This window comes from Aythya ferina (genome assembly GCF_964211825.1).
Source record: "Aythya ferina genome assembly, chromosome: 10".
Classification (NCBI taxonomy): Eukaryota; Metazoa; Chordata; class Aves; order Anseriformes; family Anatidae; genus Aythya; species Aythya ferina.
Window position 1 is genome coordinate 21,109,087 of NC_140306.1, and position 22,640 is coordinate 21,131,726.

A 22,640-nucleotide genomic window follows, 5' to 3' on the forward strand; every position below is an offset into this window, starting at 1 on the left:
GCCCCTTTCTGCAGAGGAAGGAAGACACTCCTTGCTGACAACAATTTTACAGAAAAAGGGTATCAAGAGCCTTCCACAGTTTCCCCAGATCTACTGCCTTCCTCCTGAACAGCCTCTACACAATGCACAGGCACATACTGTGTCCTTCACGGCACAGGGAGGAAGAGCTGCCATTACCACAGGCAGTGATGAAGTGTGGTGGAGAACAAAACCGTGTGTTTCCAGTGGAGTGGGACAAAAAGTCCCAGTATGGGCACTGTCTGAAAACAGAACAAGAAAATCCTGAAAAATAGCTGCAGGTCTAGAAAGAAGATAGAAGTTATTTCTATAGTATTAACTATAAAATAAGTATGCATAAGTAAAATACATGAAAAAAATATATTTAGCTGTAGTTAAAAGTATAATATCCTATATTATTACATAGTACTCTCTTACCAAGAAAATTAATTTATAGGCAAAGAATCAGAGCTTAAAACTAAGAGACTGTGTTTTTAAATAACCTAAGTAAAATGCACACTTACTTACCTTTTATTCTCCTGCTGTGTGTGCCCTGAGCTGGCCCAAGGAGTTCTATGAGGTAAGAAATTCCTGCTCAACAAAAGTTCCTTTTCTAAAAAAAGTGAACATAATGGAAACGGGGAACCACTTACCAGGCAGCTGAAAAAGGAGCTGACTGTGCAGAGAATTTCACACCTTATGGCTTTTGGTCAGTAAAGTACATAAACAAAATGCAATTTTCTATGCAATTACAGAGGGTCACACAAGAATATTATGCTTTAGAAACCCACTCAAAAAAGCACCTATTGCTCATTAAGAGCCCAATCCAGAAAATGGTTACTCACTTTAGTAAAGTCGCTCGTAAGCATTTCTGGGAGCAGGGCCTAGGAGACATTTTCCTTTTTATGCTTTCTTAAACAGTTTATGTGATAGTAACAACAGGAAGATAAATTACTTTGAATGGTAGCAATTAGAGAAATAAGGAGTGTGATAGATTTACCATGTGGAAAACATCTTCTTACAGTCATTAAACTTAGTTTTAATGACACAACACTGATTTCAGAAAGAAACAAGTTTATTTGATGAATATAAACAAGCTGATCAACACTAAATACTTCCCGTACACATGATAACAATGTTATGAACTCTAAATACCTTGGTACTTTACACTTCTATTAGACATTAAATTACAATGACTGTCTAATACATGCCCACTGGTAATTTCTAGGAATTCCTTAGTTTCATATCAATGTCCTTAACCACATATCAATATCACAATCCAGAACATGCCACTCACTTGAAAAAAGTATTACAAGAAGCACTATCAAATGAGGATCTAAGGTAAATAGGGAATACTGACCCATTGCTGCAGAACATCACATTCAAACATCACCCTACACACACACACACAAAAAAAAAAAAAAAAAAAAAAAAAAAAAAAAAAACCACAATGCAGATATAGATTGTGTCAACACATCTGAGGTCTTTTCATAAACACTGTTTAAAAAGTAAATTGAAACTCACTTTCAAATGAAAGTCAATGTACAGGTACGTGCATACTGGATACACAAAGTTCATTAAATACAAAATTCATACTGTACATTTAAATGAAAGAAAGAATGCGCAGTACAAGACTGATCTCACATTAAAATAATCATAACCATTAACCAAAAGTTGGCTTGTTTCTTTACACTTAGAGGGGGCAAAAAACTACCAAACGTTGCTCAAATAAAATAATTTCCCAACATCACAGTGTTTATTGTAAACCCCGAGATCATATTTTAGTACATGAAAATATTTTCATTTAGTACATAAAAAGATAATCACATGAAATGAAAAAAAAAAAAAAAAAAGTAGAGGGAGAGAGAAGTAAAGAAAATAAAAGACAGAAGCAACATTACAGAGTTTTCCTATCTAGGGACTAAATTGTAGGCCCTGATAAAAGTTTAGATCAATACTCCAACATGATTGGAGCAAAAATGCCCCTAAAATAATATCTATGACAAAATTGGCACATAAATATCTAACTATACAGCTTTGTATCTGTGACCCTATTTCCCCCTAGTTTATTTCCTACTTCAAGTATTCAGTTGCAGAATTAAGGTTAAGACCTGATTGTAAGAGACACAGACGATTGTCCCCTACTGTGACAACGGATTTGTCACGAGAAAGTTTTGTTGTCTGAGTTTCCAAGTGCAACATTTGTCATATGTGCTAAATATACTCCCAAAAGCTTTGCTGTTTCAAAAACAAAGATCTAAAATGCCATTGATAGTTAAAGGACAAACTTTTTAAACATGAATGAAATTTGGATTATCTATGCTATACTAATTCTATCCATTTTCTATCTATGGAAAATGGTAGCATCCAGCAGGACTACTGCTCAAATAAATTGCTCTTTGATTGCACCAAGAATAGGGTACAAATAAATAAAATATCATCTCTAGACAATCAATTTAAAGGGCTATATGTATGGCTCATGTAGGATGTTTAGGGTTAATTGCACCACAGGTTCAAAAAATATTTCTTTCTAAATTCAGTGCAAGACTTCAGGAGTATCCATTTAGATTTTTCTTTTTTTTACAGCAGCAAAGAAAAAAGTAATAAGGATTAAGGCCACCCATGCTTAAATTTATTGTTTGTCCTTTAAAAATGAAGATATTCTGTTCCCACTCCCATCAGCGTGGAGGCATTTCTTCCATGGACAAAAAGATGCCTCAGTAAAACAACCAAGCATTTGCACATTTGCCAGATGGAGTCATAAGGATCCTCTCCTCGAGAAGTGGTAGAAATTTAACTAGCAGTTAATAATTTCTCACTGAATGTAATGACTTCATATTTTTATTTTTTCATGTGCATGTGCTTGAGGATTATTATACTAGATATATTTTGTTGATACAAACAGCCTCTAAGTGCTATTTGATCATTGGTATTTTCTTCTGTAACATCTAAGAGTCATTGGGATCCATGTTGGAGTCTGTTTTTCAATGCAGAAAACGATAACAAACAGTTCCTCATTTACAGGAGACCTAGTGCATATACTGTATTCACAGCAATTTTTATTTTTATTTTTATTTTTATTTTTATTTTTATTTTTATTTTTATTTTTATTTTTATTTTTATTTTTATTTGAGTCCCAGCTTTTATTGTTGAAGATCTATATGCATTTGGATGGTAAAAGGTTGACACATCCTTGTGTATATGTCCGTACATACACATACATATGTATTTATATGTGTCTCAAGCTTTTACTATCCAGGAATAGATACATCTTGTTTATAATCATATATTTATGATCAAATTAGATGTCCTATGCATTGTCAGAGACACACACCATATTTCCATAAAGCTAATCTTTGCCATCAGTTATTAGTACCAAAAATTGATTTCATTTCCAACCTGGCCCAGAGCTTAATACCAGTTATACTATCAATGTGTTTTTTTAATATTGGTGGTGGTTTGTGGTTTGGGTTTTATTTTTTGACTATAATTATTTTATCAGTAGATATGAGAAAACAGAGGAGGGTAAAGGCTTGGGTTTTATTTTTTGAGAAAGCCCACATCTAACTGGGGGTAAGATTAATGCTAACACCCTTATATCACATTTTACTAATACCTCTTTGATAATCTAGTGCAATAGAAGTTTTAGAAAAATCAGCAAATGCAGATACCATACCTAAACGAATCTGAATTACTTATTAAAATCAATGTCAATTTACCAATAATGAGTTAAATAACCTGTTTAACTGAACTTCATTAAACAATAGTATTCTGAACAGAAGGTTTGTTTGTGAAAACAATAACTTGCAAGACCCATTGAAGATATAAATAAAGCTCTTGTAATTTCTGCTTGAGTCTCCTTCATTTTTTTCCAAAGTATCTAATTTCCTAGTAGACTGCAAGAAATAATGGAGAAGATGCCAATTAATGCATCATTTCATTAGATATCAACCTTAGCATTCATTTTATGCATCTGTGATCTTCTCCAGGATATCATGGTCATGTTTGGAGATCCAATGCAATAGATTATCATTGTTACGTTCCAGTGATACGTTTTTTCTTCCTGTTTCACTAGTTCCTCTGACAACTGTAACAAGAGAACAAAATATTCTAGTTAATAAAATGTTTCAGGCATATGCAACATCTTAGTTCTCATCTAATCAAGCTTCTCATAGACATCAGCAGATATATTGCTTTTCTAGGGATTAAGGATTAGGCAAAGATTTAAATTCAATTTGAACGCATTTGATATGCTGGCAATTTGATAAGCTGGCAATACACTGGCAGTACACTGAAAGGGTGGCAATTAGTTTTACAGATGATTTGTGTCACAAGATTTCCCCTAAATGGGAATGATTTTAAATTCCAAAGATGTTAAATTGTGTTGTGTTTGTGATTTTGCAAATGGGGAGTTTTCTGTTCTCTACAGGCACAGTAGCTTTGAATTGGAAGTGCTATTAAAACAAAATAAATAAATGCTTTATTTGGAAACCAAAGGAATTGTCCTTTTATTTCTGTTCTGTTCCATGGCAGGTGGAATGTGCAGTGCCCCTAGTGACTCTCCAAAAATGGAGGTACTGGAAGCAACATTTCATTGTTGTATTTTAAGTATTTCAAACTAAAGTCCACTTTAATTTTCAAGACAATGGAGGAAGGTTTTATGGATACAAGTACCTCAGATTTATAAAAATTGAAATATTCCACAGTGAGCATTTCAGCCATGCAGTCACTTGTGAATGGTTGTTGCTCTCCATGGCTTAGCTGGTACTTCTGAAATCTAGGGGACTGCTAAAGCTAACTTGTCAGTCAGTGGAAAGTGTCTTCCTGCTGTCCATGGGCTTTGGAAGAGGCTTTGTCTGATTGCAAGCAACTTCATTGGGAGGCCTGAATGATTTGTATTGTTCCAATAGTTCTGTTGCAAACAGCACAGTACTCTTGAACAGAGTGCAGTGAATTAGTCTTATTCATGTTATCTGTATATCAGATGAGTGGGAGGAATGAAATGATTCCTTTGCAGGGCAGTTGTTCATTTATCTACTTACTTTGTTCCTGGAGAAGTGAAAATGTGTTATGTATGGGATCCTTCATTACTGAGCTTGCATTTATTTAACTAGAGAGTTTTCCAAAATATCCATCTTTAATAAAAAAGTAACTGCTGCAGAAGTTTTACATTTTTGGATACAGCTGAAAAAATGTTGTTGTGTACAATTATTTGACTAAAATGCCTCTTTAAATTCTAGAAGCTAACATTTATCAGAGTAATTATGCTATGAGTAAAGTGCAATACTTTGCGTAGAACACAAACTTACAAATGATTTTAAATCCCTATTTTCAAGTTCATGTCTGTGTGGTAACTACATATAATGGTTTATATAATACAAACTTAGGTGAATAATTTTACTTCTCCAATGGGAGGTTGGTACAATTTTTCTGGTTAAAACACTTTGGGACTAATCCAAAGCCCACTGAAATGTGGAAAGGTTTCCATTGATTTTAACAGGCTTTGGATTTGGCCCTTGAATGAAGAAAAAATGACTTCTGCAGAGCTGGAAAGCCAGGGAGTTCCTAAAGTAGATCATGTTACTAGTTCTGGCACATAAAATCTTTGCGAACTTTTTATGAAAACTGTAAGTTAGAGCATGCGTTACGTTTCGTGAACTGTGCATAGCTACCATTCTTTTGTGTGCCGAGTATTTCCTAATCATCATTCAAAGAGATATATAGGCATAGGAAGCACCCATATAAATTAAGGAGGAGAGTACATTCCAGAAACCTTAGCATAAAAATGTCCATATTTTTTTAACAATTTCACTAAAATATGATCACAGCAAATCTTCAATACACTTGATATTTTACAAGCTGAAGTTCCTTTGCAATTAACACTCATTTATGCACTCAAAAAGAAGAACTCAGAATAAAGAATCTGATCTGAGCAGGAGCAGACAATCACAAAACACAACCTCTCTTCAGCTTGCTCCCCAAATTTTCATTGGGGTTTTAGTACATAATGAAATTCCCAAATAAACTCCACCCACTTAATCAACCCACCCATTCATCAGGAAACCGTACATGTATTGGGACTGTAACAAAAACTGGCTCACCACAGGTAGGAAATGCAAAGTATTTCTCAAGTAAGTCAAATAAATATATAAAAGGATATTGCTGTCAAATACCAACTGAGGTTGAGTAAATTAAATTTATATTTGTTTCTTAAATGCTGTACTTGGTATAGGTCACTGAACCTCTGAAACAGAAATAAAAATTGGTAACATATATTGGGCCTGAGATCCAGCACTGCTGCAACTGAAATTAATGTCTTACGAGTTTGGTACCTCTGATGTTAGATACCAGTCAATGAAAATATCAGAAGGATGTGAAGATATAAAAGTGTAGTATCCCAAAAATATTTGTTCGTGTTGTTTTTCCTTTGGATAAAGACACCTGCCAGATTACTACTTTTTACCTCCAATCCTTTCCTCTCAGCAGTGATTTGCAGGAATGAGCTGGGAGAGGGTGGGTAAACACAAAGGGGTTAAAGGGGAAACTGTTTAATAACAGTAGTAAAATGCAGGCTATTTTTGACATCTGGGTTAATGTCCATTATGCTCCATATGCTTTCCAAATGTTTGCAACAAGCACCCAGATACAAAAACAGATACCCATTCACATAGGCTTAAATTGCCCTCTCCTAACCTGTTACACATGGTACCTACATAAAAGGCCAACGACTGATATGGTAATTAGCAAGTCAGAAAGAGAGGGAATGGCCAGTTTATTGTAGGGAATTTGTATCTGACCAAATGTTAGTAGAGAAGGATATCATTAATGGAATCCTGTTAGGGCTATTTCTACTCCTTAAGGTATAACAAGAGATGCACTGTAATGTGACATCTTTTAAAAAGCTGTCAGGATTAATTCCTTAGTTTCCTTCTCTGCACTAATTCATCATTACTGCCATCAGACTACTAAAAAATGATGTGAAATAATTTCATTTTCTAGAAACAAGTAACTAGAATAAAAAATAGTAATGCACAAACAAGGATATAACACAAAGTTTTTCTCAAGTGACCTCCTGGAACTCAGCTGTGCCTCTTGCAACAACAAAATCTAAATGACATTAATTAAAAAAGAAAAAATAAATTATATTAATTAAAAAGAAAAAAAAGAAAAAAGAACAAAGAAAAAAAAAAGAGAGCATTCTCAATTTTTAGTTTTGCTCATCCAAACCCATGAAAAGAATGACACAATTAACTAAGACAAAGCCCTGGCACAGCACTATGCTGAATTCTGACCCTGCCACTAGCTTTTTTTGTGAGTAAGGGAAAAGCCACATCATTTTTCTGTGCTTAGCTTGCTCTTTGCTATAGCAGGGATAACATCAGGGTCCTCTCAGGAATTTGCAAGTCTTAATGTTTGTAATGTGCCTTAATAGTCTTGGATGAGTGCTAAGTATTATTATTTTTCAGTTTCTGCATTTGATTAAATCTGAAATAACATAGTAAAAAATAAATTAATATATTAAGTTACAAGTAAAAAACAAGCATGTGGCTTGTTCAGCTACTTGTAACACTTTTAATACAAACACATATTGCAGAGTAGGTGATTCCCAAGGTATGTAATGACATGTACCATGTGGGCATAACTTAACAACTGCAGGATCCCCCCAGATGTTTGATTCAGCCAAAAAATCTGCTCATGGCTTCTGTGTGAGCCCAGAGCTTGGACCAGTGGGAGCACTGCAGGCTGCTTTTCCCCTGCCTCTGAAGTGCAGATGCAAATGTGATCACAGTCCAGGTATTTGCCACTCAGCACAAGAAACAATATTGGGTAGCACAGATTTGCTGGAGTGCTCTCCCCTGTTACACTTCCCTTAGCATAAGATACAACAATGGCATATGAACTTCTCTGTCCCAACAAAAAATACAGGTTTTGCTACTTCCACCTGGCCCAATTCTTGTGGAAAGAACAAAAAACAACCTCTCACTTTCTAATGAATACAGTATCCTGCTAAAGTCTGCCATATCAATGTGGAAATCTTCAGCAGGGAAGGCCAACAAGAGAAATAATTAAGACATAAAGTTGTATTCAACCCGCGTGGAAAACTTTCAATGCCAAGATGCCAAAGACACCTAAGACACTTGTTGAGCTAAGTGAAAAGGTAAAATCTAGTTTAGATTTATAGCATTCCTTCAGTGTCCCTCTAGGAGTTTGGCTTTTTGCCAGTGTTCCTTGTTAAAAATTTGTTAAATGTGTTTGGCATTAATGCAAACACAAAGTGCTCATTTGTTACAAATTCTATTGGAATGCATTCATTTAAGGCAATGAAGTAGTTACCAGAAAAGAAAAAATGTTCATTAAGTACATTTTAAAAATACAATGATGTATGCGGTGCATAACTATGGCGCCCCAGTGCCTATATAAATATCTGACAGAATAACCACAAGTTGTGTTTGGTTTGAAATTGGAATCTTTTAAACATAACCAATAGAACAAAACCTGGTTTTGTTTGTTGTCAAAACTGATGTTAGTCTTTCTTGTTTAGAACTAGTTAAAATAACCAAAGTTTAGGCATACAATTTCTTACATCTCAAATCAATAAAGCACACAGGTTAAAGTAATGCTAAAGGAAGTTTCCTGATTCAAATAGTAAGTGCAGCACTGCACATTATCTGGAGAACACTGAACACAGAAAGTAAACACCCTGCTTGGAGGAGAACAAATTTTAGTCATTCTTAAAAACTCCACTTGAGGAAATGTTACCTGGGAGATCTGCAGCTGTCTGGCACCAATCAGTTATACCTGGGCAAAAGGTGTTCTGCACTGCTCCAAGCCAATGGGGCACATCACACAATAAACAGCTCAAATCTAGTTTATAAAACCCTAACAAAAAAGCCTATCTTCTGTAGCGATATGAAAAATCTCCAATTATAATCATTCTTGATTCTGAATAAGCAATCCAGAGGAGTATTTTTTAGAGGCTTGAAAATATCATTTAAGTTAAATTGTAAAAGTAGAACCTTTTCTCATCTTACTTCATCAGTGATTTATAGTTACTTATAATAAAGCTTAAAAATGGTAAATATGAGAATAAAATATATTTAATAATAATTAAAAAAAATCCAGAAACTGCGTGACTTAATTAAATATTGAAAGGGTCACATGAAACATCAGTACAAACAGTTATTTTTAAAGACAAAATGAACTCCATTCCAATTCTGGCTAAGAAATTATTTATCCCATTTGTTGCTATTTATGTTTTAAATTCATTATACAGTAAACTTCAGAAGGATATACAGCTGGTGGTAGAATCACTGCATGAATGTGATGAACTTTCCATATTGCTGTAATGCCAGAACTGTTAATCTGAGTTAGGGATAAAAGCAGATACCATTGGGATGAATAAAATCAAATGGATCCAAGTCCTTTAGAGAGTTAGTGTCCTTGAAAACTACGGTAAGTTTATATAATAAAATTAGATTAAGTTTGTGAACTTTAAGACTACTTGGATGAGGATGCTATCTCTACTGGGAGTGTTTATAAATCAAAATAAGACAAGTGGAAAATGAATTGAAATACAGATATTTTTTTTTTAATAATAAACTTTTCCTTTTAATACAGTACATCTAGTCCAAATCACAGCTTTTCAGAAATATGAAAAATCTTAGCACGTATTCTTCAATCTTCCACTTTAATGCAGAATTAAAAAAAAAAAATAATAAAAAAAAATAACATGAAATGTGAAGGATGGCATCATCCCAGTACTCTTTGATGGTCTGAGCTGGAGTGTATTGAAGATGATGGAAAAATTTATATTGACTCCAGTGGACCCAAGAGCTGCTCACAGAGGCAGCAGCATAGGGCATGGAGCTCTTTGTCAGGACTTTTATGACTTCCTTAAGATGCAGCACATGAGAGCATTAAGACTTTTTTTCTTTTAATTTAAGTCAAACAGAAGTGACAAATAAAGAAGAGTTCTCGGGCAAAGCAGTTCAAACAACAAGAGTTCCCAATGTGATCCTAAAAACTGTCAATAGCAGAGATTACTTAATGAAATCTGAAGGAGCCTTTTTCATCCTTGCTGATGTGGAATGCCATTTATTCTCATGCTAGGGACTAATTAGGGGCCTTTTTTGAAGATCAAGGTTTTGCGATCTCTGCTTCTTAATAACATGGTTTGCCTGTCTGCCACCTGGGACAAGGCAAGGCACTCTCTAACTCCCAAACAGCAGGCACTGCCTCAGGCCATTGCAAGTGCAGGCAGGAAACTGATTCTGTGCTTTCAGTCATTTAACCCGTTCACTGCCAGCCCTACACAAGCCCACTCGAAGTCCTTAATAGGCAGTGACCAATCCCACAGGAAAGCACGAGCTTAATATAATCAAAGACTCGTGCAGCTGGAACTCTGATATTAACAGCAAAATTAATCTACCAGTACAGTGATAAAGATGACATCACAAATCATCCTTTACTGATAGACTGGATTGAATGCATGTGGTAGCACTTGCTGCAAATCCACATACCACTCGCTGTGCTTCAAGCAGAGAGACAGTTCATATTTCTGGTGACTGGGAAAAGAAGTGGTTAAATAAAAGCTGTGTCAAGCCCCCAATCTAATAAGTCATCTTATTAGGAAGTTGTGATGCCCTGTTTGCCCTAGCCTGTGGCTTGTCTGCTCCACTGAAAGGTCTCCTGCTGGGACCTTTGTGGCATTATATGAGGTAGAGAAGGCTGCTACAATATATGAGCCTTGGTTTTGAGCAGCCAAAACAGCAGGAGAACTAAGCTGCAAAGAATTAAACATGTAACAACTTTGTAAAAGCACAGACAGTGATTGAGGTTGGCCCTTTTGCTGTTGACACATTCTGGCCCCTGCAGGTTGTGGTCACTAAACCCATTAGATTTGCAGTGTGGCAACATGTAGTTTAGCAAGTTCAATGTGTTTCTGTTTTATTTCTAAATACTGGACGCAAGCTGGCAGTGATAGGAGAGGGGAATATGGCACCAGAAATATGTCATAAACACAGTCGTCATTGTCAGAGATGTAAAATTACTTTTCAAACTATTTTTGGCAGATGGAGGTTGGGTGTATTTTTACATTTTGTTAACTGAAATTTAATTGCAGATTGCTGCATGTTTTGTTTAATATGAGAAAAAAAAAAAAAAGAAAAAAAGAAAGAAAAAAAAAAGAAATCTTGAGATGCTATTTTATCTTTAAAGAGGAAATTTTCACCAGATAGATAAATCTCTGTTGCTAGAAATTCATTGCAAAATGAAAACAACAGCAAAAATGAACCCACAAAATATTCAGCTGGGATAAGTTTCACTTACAAGCAACCACTTAATTAAACCATCACTTCCCAATTCTGATTTTTTTTTCCTTTCTTTAAGATAAAACATTAATTTAAATCAGAGTTTAAAAAACAACAACAACAAACACATCAGACTGTGAAATGAACACTAGAGATGAATGAAATTAATGAGCAGGGATACAATGGATTCAACAAGGGTAGATTTAAGACATAAAACCTACTATGAGTTACAAATGAGAAGAATGCCCCTTTCTATCTGTCTAAGGACTACATGCCTTTAGGGACTGGTGTAAGTTTGCATTACACTTTGATTAAGATGCTCATGATCCCCAAGACCTGCAGGTTCTGCTTGCCTTTCAAAACTGCACTGCAGCCTCTTGTTTAGTAAATTCCCACAGACTGATTACTTCCCAGAGTTACCAGTCTGTAGATATGGAGCAAGAGATCAGTTAGTTGAATATTTGTGCTTCTGAAAGATGTCTCTGCCCTCATTCCCAAACGAGCTAAAGCTTTGGTGCATGTAACAGGTTAAACATGCAGTGAATGACAAAGAGAGGTCATGAGGCTGAAGGAGGGAAGGGGTTGGCTACTTCTTTCCATTCAGATACATTTCCGTGGTGAAGACTCCCCTGTCTCTTCCTAGGTGAGGCAAGAGGATTCTTGCTCAGTTGTGGTCAGCCCTGCAGGGTGCCCAGCTCACTGCTGCTGGCAGTGCAGCCAAGGGCTCAGCAAGTTCAGACTTGCTGATTCACAGAAATAACTGGCCACTTCTTTTGGAGGGACAAAAGTGATGTTAAAGGCAAAGCACATTCTTATTTTGACCACCAGGGATGAAGGAATGTTCCTTTTCTGTTCTCTGAAGTTTGCCTGAGCTAAGCAAGGTCATAGCTGTGGCTTTTATCTGGATGAGGGGAATTTCTAGAATATGTAGGATTTAATTTCTTAAAAGGCTGTCATCTTTTTAGGTTTGCTGATAGTTTGGGACTAGAAGGACATTCTTAAAATCTCACACATATTTGCCTGGTGGTAGGAAGCATAACTTGGTTTTCACCTCATGCATTCTACAGGAGTCAGTCAATATTTAACAGTTGAAACTGGCTGACTGTTGCTCTTGGATAACCCTAGTTACTGTGGCTGTCACCATGCTCTGTTATTAGAAGCATATTGGTTACAAGATGTTGTACCAGGGTAAACAGTAATAAATTTGGTGGTTGTGGTGAGGAAGTTTAATCCAAAAACATTCCAGCCAACAAGCAGGAGTACAAGGGCTGTACTCCTTTCCTGGAGTACCCAAGGGCTGGACGGAGTCCTGAGGAAGAGAGGTGGTAAAGGTTGAGTGCAGGTCTGAGGTACTTCGTGTGTGGGCTTTTTTCTTCCCTTAGGAAAAGACCGGATTCTTGGCTAGAGAGGACAAGTCTTGTTGGAAGCACTGGGCATAGCATGATGTCCTCAGGGCAAATGACTCCAGAAAACTGGCAGAAGTTTGCTTGGGATTATCTTTCTCTTAAGCAAATAATAATAAGAAAATTAATAAAGATGCATCTAATGGTTCGCATCTGCTTTTCCAATCACACTAGATTGCTTATCTTCTAAAGCTGAGAATAAACTAATGAGCTTCAAAACTAATTTGCTATGTGGATCGGAATATTTGTACCAACAGTTATATGTCCCTCTTGGTACTTCATAATTTAGGTAAACTATGAACATGCTTTTTCATTAGTTTGCTCTGCTAGTTAATAGCTCTGTCCTCTTTAAATACCTCTGTCCTCAGTTAAATACCAATTTATCTGTGGAGCACATTGTGAGGTATACCTGTTGTTTTACTAATAAAAATAGAGAAATCAATATGCCAAAGGATAGCTCTGACTATTGTTATATATCAAAAGTCTTTTTTTGCAGTTGATGAGATATATTTTCATCTTCTCCAAAGAATCCTATTTTATATGGTTTATGATAGGAACATACTTATAAATTTGAAGTGTGATACTTACAGTTGCATCTTTTAATGTCAAGAAGAGATCCAGCCAAGGAGTGCACTGGTTGGTTTGGTCTATTTGAAGCGAGACCAATGCTGGATCCACTTAAAACTCCTAGAACTGCTAAAGCATTACAATGACTGTGTGTGGCAGCGTGAACATGACCATACATGCTCGACAGCTACTTATTTTTTAAATACCCATCCAGACAACATGCAGCATTTTGAAATCTAGCTTGTGTGGTCTAATTATGCAATCATTTTTATACTTTAGGCCCCAATATTATGAGCGTCTCCACAGTTATGGGTCTGCCCACGCATTTCTCAATGCATGATAGGGCAGACTTAGGGACCAGTTCTGGTAAGCATATAAACATACATTTCAATTGTTACTTAAGTGAGACTTAAATGTGCACATAACACTAAGAACATGCGTCTGTCTTGAATGGGACCTTTCAGGGTATTCTTTTACTAAGGGTATGCATACAATATGCCATTCAGATTGAAGACCCACAGTCATCTGCATACCAATAATAAACACTATTGCATAAAGGGAAATTATAAAATAGCAATAAGGAAAATCTTGCTTCCTCAAATCTCTGAACACCATCTTTTTAACCATTTATGAACTTAACAGAAAGTATGTAAAAGTTAGCAAGATCAGAGGCTTAGTCTGCAAGATTTCCAAATGAGATAATCATGCAAGTGTCAAATGACAGGTAAACACATACGAACAAAAATATGAACTTCATTACAAAATCTTGTAAAATGACAAGAACAATAATTCCTACTTGATACATTTTTTTGTAAATTTGATGTATTGTAATTAAACTAACAACATTATTTTAGCAATACAAGACCAGTAAATTGATGAGCACAAATAATCTATCATTGATCACAATTTACACCAATTCATGCTTTTTTTCTAGAGAACATTTTCTCCATGCCCATTTTTTTCCCTTCTCAATCTCTCCTTCCAACTGTGCACAGACCTTCTCTATTTATTTATTTATTTTGCCATCTCCATTTCTGTGTTTGCTTAAGCTTTATGTCTCTGTTGCCAATCTGACCAACTCATGCTAAGATGTGGTATTAGACCATAGCTAGTGATTGTGTGTTATCATCACCATCTACTTTACCTGCATATTGCAGTTCTGCCTGTTGGAACAAGATAAAACATAAGAAGAGTAATTCAAAAGCATTTTTGAGGTCAAAAATTTGCTAATTAGAAACAGCAAAACAAAACCAGCAGATACTCTTGTAGAGCATGCACAAATGTGTCAAACCCACTGAGAAAAAAGTAAAGACTAGAATGGAACTTAGCCCATAAAAATGGCTTGGAAAAAAAGAATACTGATGGCAGTCCAAACTTTGTTCATTATTCCATTAATTTTAGAGAGAGCGGCAACAGAACTAGTACTTTAGAACAAATTTTTTTTTTCATTGAAACAAATATATTACAAAAAAAGACAACATATTTTCAGGACTAGTTTCAAGAAACTTTATTCCTACGGACCCTTCAATTCAAGAATGAAAAACCAAATTTAGAACACATCCTAATTTCTCATTAAGTATTCTAAATAAAAATAAAATTATAGAGCCTATTTCATTCTAATCTGGATATATATTTTTTTCACACTTGCGTGCCTTTCCTCATTTTCTACTTGAATTTAAAGACATAACACAGATCACCATTGCTACGGCCACTGGTACAGGCCATCACCTCCACCTTCATATTTATACACTTTGGATAAGAAGCACAGTGGCCTGTATAAAGAACATTAGAGCTGTACACAAAGATGTCAGAAAACCTGCAAAAAGCATAACTAGATCATGATTTGTCTTCATACTTCAATTTAGCTTAGTGTATTGCAAGGGCTAGAATATAAAATATGAGGATTAGGCCAAAGAAAGGTAGTTCTGTTGTTGGTGGGTTTTTTGTTTGTTTGTTTTTTTTTGTTTGTTTGTTTTTGGTCAAAGCTACTTGGGCTTTCGAACAAGCCACTTCTTGTAATATATACCTTAATTGTAGTTTATCAATCGCTTTATTGACAAAAACAATTGATTGAACCAAGAACAGCTTCTGTAGCAGAACTCAACAATTAAAAGTCATCTGAAAACAAAACTACACAAAAAAATCAGTAATATTCTCATGCCACTGAATCACAGACATGGGATATAAAAAGGGAGAGAGGAGGAGGAGGGTCACCAGTGCCTTTTGAAGGAGTTTTTTCTAACAATATTTTGGGGTTTTTACTTCCACTTATTAAATGAAACTTTATTTTTAATTCCCAAGTTACGTGTCTTCCAACACTAGTCACTGACATAATAATGAGCACAAATTGCTTTGCAGGCTTACAGAAAATGCAGCTTGTTCCAACAGTATTTTCTAATTCATCTCTCTTCAAAAGTTCAGAGTATGGATCGGGAGCAGCACACACCTGCTCCTGTCCATACACAGAAGAAGAAATGGCCTTTCCTCCCCCCTCTAGGGAGAACCTCCTCCAGGCTCCTGCAGTTCATGGGTCTCTGGGAGTTCAGGGCTCTCCACTAAATTTGGAATACTGCATGTAACAGCCATCAATAGATCAATGTCATCCACAAACTAGTTAGCACTCTTCTAATTTCATTTATACTTGTAGTCTCTGCAATTCGCATGGGAAGCCTGGGCAACAGTTACATGGTATTGGAGTAAGCATTGCCAGCTCATTTCAGTAAGTGCCTGTATTGTAAGAAAATTTACCAATTATTTCATATTCATACCTTCTAGGCTATTCAAGATTTTAGAGACCTCTCATTATTTTGTCTTTTTTTTTTTTTTTTTTTTTTTTTCCTAGCTGATATTATAACAGTCTCTCTTCATAGAATGGCTTGGGTTGGAAGGGACCTCAAAGATCACATAGTTTTAATCCCCCTCTTTCATGTAGAAATAATTTCACATCTGTCATTCTCATCATCCTTTTTTCTACCTTTTCCTTCGTATTCTTTATGACTGGCTTACCAGAACATATAGAATAACAAAGATGTGGGTAAACCTTGAACTGGTACAGGGGTTAAAAATGGCTTTGTGATTAGATTACTATTTCTTTTCTATATATTTATAATATTGTTTACCATTTTGACTACTGCTGCAAATAAAGCAAAGTTTTGGAGAGCTATGTACAACAATTCCAACATCTCCTTCCTGAACAGTAATGGCTAATTTACATCCTGACATTAGGTATGTAGTGTTACAGTTGTTTTTTTCCCATATGCTTCATTTTACATTTATCTAAAGGAAATTTCAGCTGCTGTTTTACTGCCTAGTCCCTCTATACTGTCACTAAGTCATTACAACCTAGATTTTGATTTTTCAGAATTCATTCAATCCTGCAGAGGGATAGAAAAAGATTTCAAAACCATTTTGTGGGAAATTCTCATGAAATATATTTTGTTTCTTAAAAGAATGAGCTGAAACCTGCAGGGCATCTGGGGTTGAGGGGAGGCAACAGACATATTTCTATTCTGTGCGTAATTCAGCAGAGTGCTGATTCACGCTTATGGAACCCCTTTTTTCTGCTGTTATTGTTACCTGACAAAATGTCATCATTTTTCAGTATTATGCCATTATCAGCCTGTACTGGGATCCTGTAAAACAGCTGAGAGAAAAAAAGGTCTCTTTTTGCATATTTATGCCATCCTGCTCGGAGCACTTTCGATGGCCCCAGTAAATCTCTTTGCCAAATTTCAATCGACTCTCGTGGTGTTCCAGCTGTTAGATAAACTTCCAAGGATATTTTTGTGACAGGTACAAACCTAGACAGGAAATCTCAAGAAGAAATCCTAAATTAATTATATGTCAACATTCAAGCCACAAGAAGGAGCAATTGTCATAAATTTTTGAAAGTTAGAATCCAATTTTAGTTGTAAGTGCAATAAAGTTCACTGACTCCGTTGTGAATCAAAGCCAATAAAATAATATGTCACATTCTTTAACAGTTCACTTTGGTTAAACTCAGAAGGGAAGAAGCTAAGATTAGTGAACTGTATATTTAAATCACGTAAAAAGACTACAGACACAAACCAATACCACGCCGTGGATTTACAAATTACATTTCAGTGTTGCTTAATCTTATCTCACTTTTTTTGAAAACATATACAAACTATAAACTAAATTTGTGCTTAATGAAAACATCTCCACGACCTGAAAATTTGACCATGATACCAACAAAATTTTTCTGCAGCACCACACACCACGTATCTCAGCTGTCTTTCTCTATATACACACACACTGGGCACTGTGCGTTTGGTTTGCTTTATGAATGCTATTAATGTCAAGTAAGCAAGGGGTTAAGAGGGCAAACAGAGGGTGAGAGTGTTGAAACAGTACTTGCCACAGAGGGCTGCCCATGCTTCTCTGGTTTTAGCATTGCTGCAATTTTCTTGACAGCTTTTCTCAGATTTTCTGATTCTCTCTGTGACATGTCCTCGCAGAAACTGAGCACGGCAACCTGAACATGTAGGTAGATCTGAGTGCTCTGCAGTGGCCAAAGGCTGTGCAGGTAGCACAGCCCCCCTGCCCCACCTCCCCCAGTTTGCCAAACGTATTTCTGAGGCAATGCTGAGCATGATCAAGCTGGCTGTGCTCCTGATCATCCTGCCAGGCCTGTCAGTTGTGCTCAGCTGGGAGCAGGGCTCTGATCCACTCCTGGCTGAAAAAGAGAAACCATACACATCATGTCAGGTACCCTGCAGCAACCCCATGCTCTGGCCTGGTAGGGGGCCCTTTCCAAACCCGCCTGCCTAAATACAAAAGGGAGAATATTGAGATACCTGTTGTCTCAGCACAGAGGGTAATGTGTCATGGGGGTAGGGAAGAGAGGAGGGAGAGGACATACGTGAAGCTCTGTGAGCTGCATTTCTCAACACAGCTTTGTGGCATATACAGGAGATATTTGTGGTCCTCACTCCAGCACCAGGTCTGTGACAAGCCCTGCCAGACAGCAGAGCAGCACAGTACCGCTCCAAATCCTGCAGTGTGGACAGAGACCTTGGGACATTGCCTGCCAGGTAGGGTGCCACGGTGAGGAACTGACCACTGACCACAGCCCTCACTCCTGCACTTTGCAGAGCTCTGCACCATCAGCTAGAGACTACATAGCCCAGCCACCATGCCCAGGCAAGGAGATGCAGTCACCTTGCCCCCGCAGAGGTCATGCACAGGGGAGCAGGCTAGCTAAAGTGTGTCACGGCAGGAAGAGGCACAGCTCGAGAGGGAGGGAAACGTAGCTCAGACTATTGACAGGAGAGGCTAGAAAACAGTCATCTTGCACAATGGGCATGAGTCCACAGTGGAATATTCCATTTATAAACAATATCCTTTTATAAAATGCAGGTAACATTCCCCTTCCTTTACTGAGTGCTTTTTCCTCACAGATGAAAGACATTAAAAGGAGCCATCCAAAGCCCACGGAAGACAGAGTCTTTCAAATTACTTAGTGGAGCAGTGTCAAAATAGTCCCAGGAAGAGAACACTCAGAGACCCATCTGTAGGCAAAACCTGGCCCTCAGCAAAAATATAAATATGCCCGAAATCTAGTGAGGCACCAGCAAGGAACATGCTGCACTTAGCTGATCACCTTGGTTCTATGTCTCTGAAATACCGTGGATAAATAACTATTTATGTCACCCTGGGAGAACAGGAATGTATGATATGGTTGTGTAACCACCTGGACTTTTACACATAAAAAGTGTTTTCACTACTTATGGAAAGCCAGACATGTAAATTACGCTACATTTAGCAGGAAAAAATACATGCCAAAGACCATGCCTAGGAGCAGAACTCAGGAAGAAAGGGGGTATGGTCATGCCCGTTTTGCAGTGTTTTCTTTTACAAGCCTGTTTTACTGCTGAGGTGGTGGAGACTAGTGTTATTGCTTCCTCAGAAAGCCATTTTCACAGATTTGACTATTGGTCATGAAAAACTTACAAGGTCAGACAATCATGCAATATTTTAACAAATTCAGGGTTTAAATGTGTTCCCAAGATTTTGATTATGTCACTTTCAAAGACAGGAAATAATCCCCTTTACAAATGTGTATCGTCTGGGAAACCAGAATGGTACAGAAGCAAATCTGGAGATCTGAGTTTGATTCCCTTGAGAGTTTACACAAATTGGTTCTCAAAGGATTTATCTACTGTTAGCATTTCCATGTGGACAGATAAAGCTGGCATTAACAGCAAAACTACATCTGTGTATTTACTATGGGGAAAAATAATAATAAAATTAAAAAAAAAAAAAGAAAAAAAAAAGAAAAAAAGGCTTAGTTTGTTTTCTTGGTGCTGAAGACTTCATTTTGCAAGAACAAGGAGACACACAGCCACAGCATCCTTCACCATTAGAGGTCCCCTCGAGGCCGACTGTTAGCAATCTGTGTATTTATCAAAATGTGGACACTGGAGTGGCTTGAAGTAGTTTCACTTCCTCTTAAATGATAATAAATTGGCAGCGTGAGTGTTGACTGCCTGAAATGCAACTTCATTACTTCAGAGGTTAATGGAGCAACCTCTCTCTGTTGATCTTCCTGTCACCATTGGCTACAAAAGACTCTCTGACACAGTGCAGTTTTCAGGAGAGGCACAAGTATAACAGAGATTAACCACATCAAAAAGAATACTGTCCCGCTCCATTATATTCTGCAAAGCTGGTGTACAGCAAATCACAAGGGCCAGCAGTGTGATTTGGCTTGCCTGAAAACAAAATTTGCGTTAAAAGAGGTGATGATGTTACATTACTGAGACAAATACCTTTCTATCTTAAAAAGAAAATAAGCAAAAGAGAAAAGGAGATTTAAAAAAGAAAGAGAGAAAGGATATAAAAAGAGAAATTAGAAGGAAAAAAAAAAAAGTTGAGACTAAACAAAATGTGAATACTTTAATTATGATGTAAAGTATTAGGAGCTACTGACCTTGAGCTGTTTTACACTAGTTCTATAGAATCCCTCTTGTATTTCTTAAAGAAAGCTCCACAGAGATTTAGCCAAACTACTATTCTTTTGAAGGTTGAATTCATGCTTTTGCAGGAGATGAAGACTGACAGAGAAAGAGTAGGAGGTGGCCACTGAGATTCAAAGAGGATTACATTTAATGCTGGTTAAGTGAATAACCCACTGAATGAAATATATTCATTCAGGAAAATAGGTCTCTTCTTGTTACATGTTACTGCTCTGAAATGCCTGGAAGGTGTGATAATTTTCAATAATTCATAACTCCTGTTGATCACTACCAACATGTGGAATGAACATATGTCCCTCACTACTCTGAACAGAAAACACTGTGCAAGGAAGTAGAATATTGTGCCCATCCTATACACAAATAATTGGAAGTCACTTCCAAGAAGGGAGATTAATCCTGTCCTAAAGATAGTATTCCCATTGTCAAAAATGCTAATGTAAATTCACAAAACTACAAATTAGTTATCTTTTTGTGAATATGTGGGTGAAATAAAATTTCTTCTTAGAATTATTTCATTTTGTTCAATATTTCTTTTCTCTTCAATAGATTAACAGGCTAGTAATGCATAACTAAAAGTACTTCAGATGCACAATTACAGCACTGTAAATGCATGCACATACCAAATAATTACATATGTAGTTGTGCAAACTATTCAGGTGTGTTTCAGGTCACTTTTATCCACCCTCCACTTCCCATCTCTCCTAGTATTTTGGGGTGGTGTTCAGCAAGTCTGACAACATGTCTACAGCAAACATATCAAATTCCTTTGTTGAACTCTTATCTTTTGGAAGTTTCAATTAGAAGTGAATACTTTCGAGCACGAAACACATAAACCTGAATGAAAACATCCTCTTCCTACACAGAGTAGAAGGTACCTGGACTTATTAGAAGGCAATATGGAAAACAAAAAAGGTTTTGCTGCTATCTCATAAGAGAAGAAAGCTCCTGGAAATCATGGGGGTAAAGAAGATTGGGTTTTCTTGCTGGGAAATTAAACTGGGTGTGAGAGTCTAGGATGAAACTACTCTCTGAATGCCAGAGCAATGGTCACCTTCTCAGCCAGTTATTTATGTGGTGTGAACTACAGGACAGGCATTTAGTGTTCAGCTCTGATTCTGTCCCTTTGAAACCTCGGGCAAGTTGCTTTGTCTCTCTGCATTTAGATTTCTTCAACTGTAAAAAACAAAAGAGAAGATGCGAAACCCAGAGAAGTCCCTTACAACCTATGGATTAAAGTGGAGTATAAATGTTGAGTATTTTTCTGTACTACTATGCCAGTAGTAATTCAATTTCTTTAGGCTAAAAAACATATGCAGTGTTATCTGAATTCAGGTTGATACAGGAACTGCAGAGTGAATAGCAGTCCTGAGTGAAAATTTTGAAAAAAAAAAAAAAAAAAAAAAAAAAAAAAAAAAAGTTTTACTTTCACAAAGTATTCAGTCTTTCTCCAATTTAAGATCAAAACATTGGGCCACCAATTTGAAGTTTGCAATAGCTGCTACACAGCTGTAGAAATATAATCTTTTAATTAATGATTTAAGAAAAGAATTGAAGAAAAAATATGTAGTTCAATAGTAGCTTAACATTACGAATATCAGAGATTTGAGAACATCTCTTCCATAAACATAAAAAATTCAAAATAGATGATTAAGATGACTGCCACAGGTTCTAAAAGTCACCATTTATAATACCTCAAAAAGTCATTGCCCCACTGGAAAAAATAAGAGAAAATATAAATTGCATAAAATTATGAAGTGAATATGAGGTGTAAAAGAACTCTTAAACTCCACCTCCACACTGAGTATCAGAATGTAAGCAACATGTTCTTCAAAGCTACATTGCTACAGACAGTAACAACCATATTTCTCTGTAGACTCTCCTTCTTTGAAGAAAAACTGATTTTAAAATATAGTTAAATATATTTTAGATAACAACTACTGTTCACTGCATTTTAATGCTATGTATAGTTTTAAAAAAATCTATGATAGATAAAATGATGCCAAATATTTTTCAAATTTCACTATAAGGAAATATTCTGGATCTTTAAAAGACTTTGTATCCCAAACTTTTTTTTTTTATTATTATTAAAAAAATCCTCAATTCTATCCTAATCAGAATTTTTAACAGCTAAGAGCAGAAATCTTTGAGGCAAACCCATACTAATACATTTTTTAATTATATGCAGACTTTAGAAGGATTTCCTTTGCATAAAGCACATTTTTTTTGATCTTTATCTCCATTTGCATGATAGTATTCAACGGTGTGAAGTGTTACTGTCATTAGTAAGTAAAAGAGCTATCACGTATAATAAACTCAAAGATCATCCATCAGAAATGAAAGAAAACAAAGATCACACAAGCATAATA

At 36.2% G+C, this 22,640-nt stretch overlaps 1 protein-coding gene across 16 annotated transcripts in view; it reads right to left on the minus strand.

Moving 5' to 3' along the window:
* Positions 1–1,054: 1,054 nt before the first annotated feature.
* ERC2 (ELKS/RAB6-interacting/CAST family member 2) overlaps positions 1,055–22,640 on the minus strand; it is a 547,528-nt gene continuing 525,942 nt past the window's right edge. For all 16 annotated transcript variants that reach the window (XR_014696351.1, XR_014696352.1, XR_014696353.1 and 13 more), the window contains one exon: positions 1,055–4,084. The gene's annotated coding sequence lies outside the window, so the exon portion shown is untranslated. The remainder of the gene's footprint in view (positions 4,085–22,640) is intronic.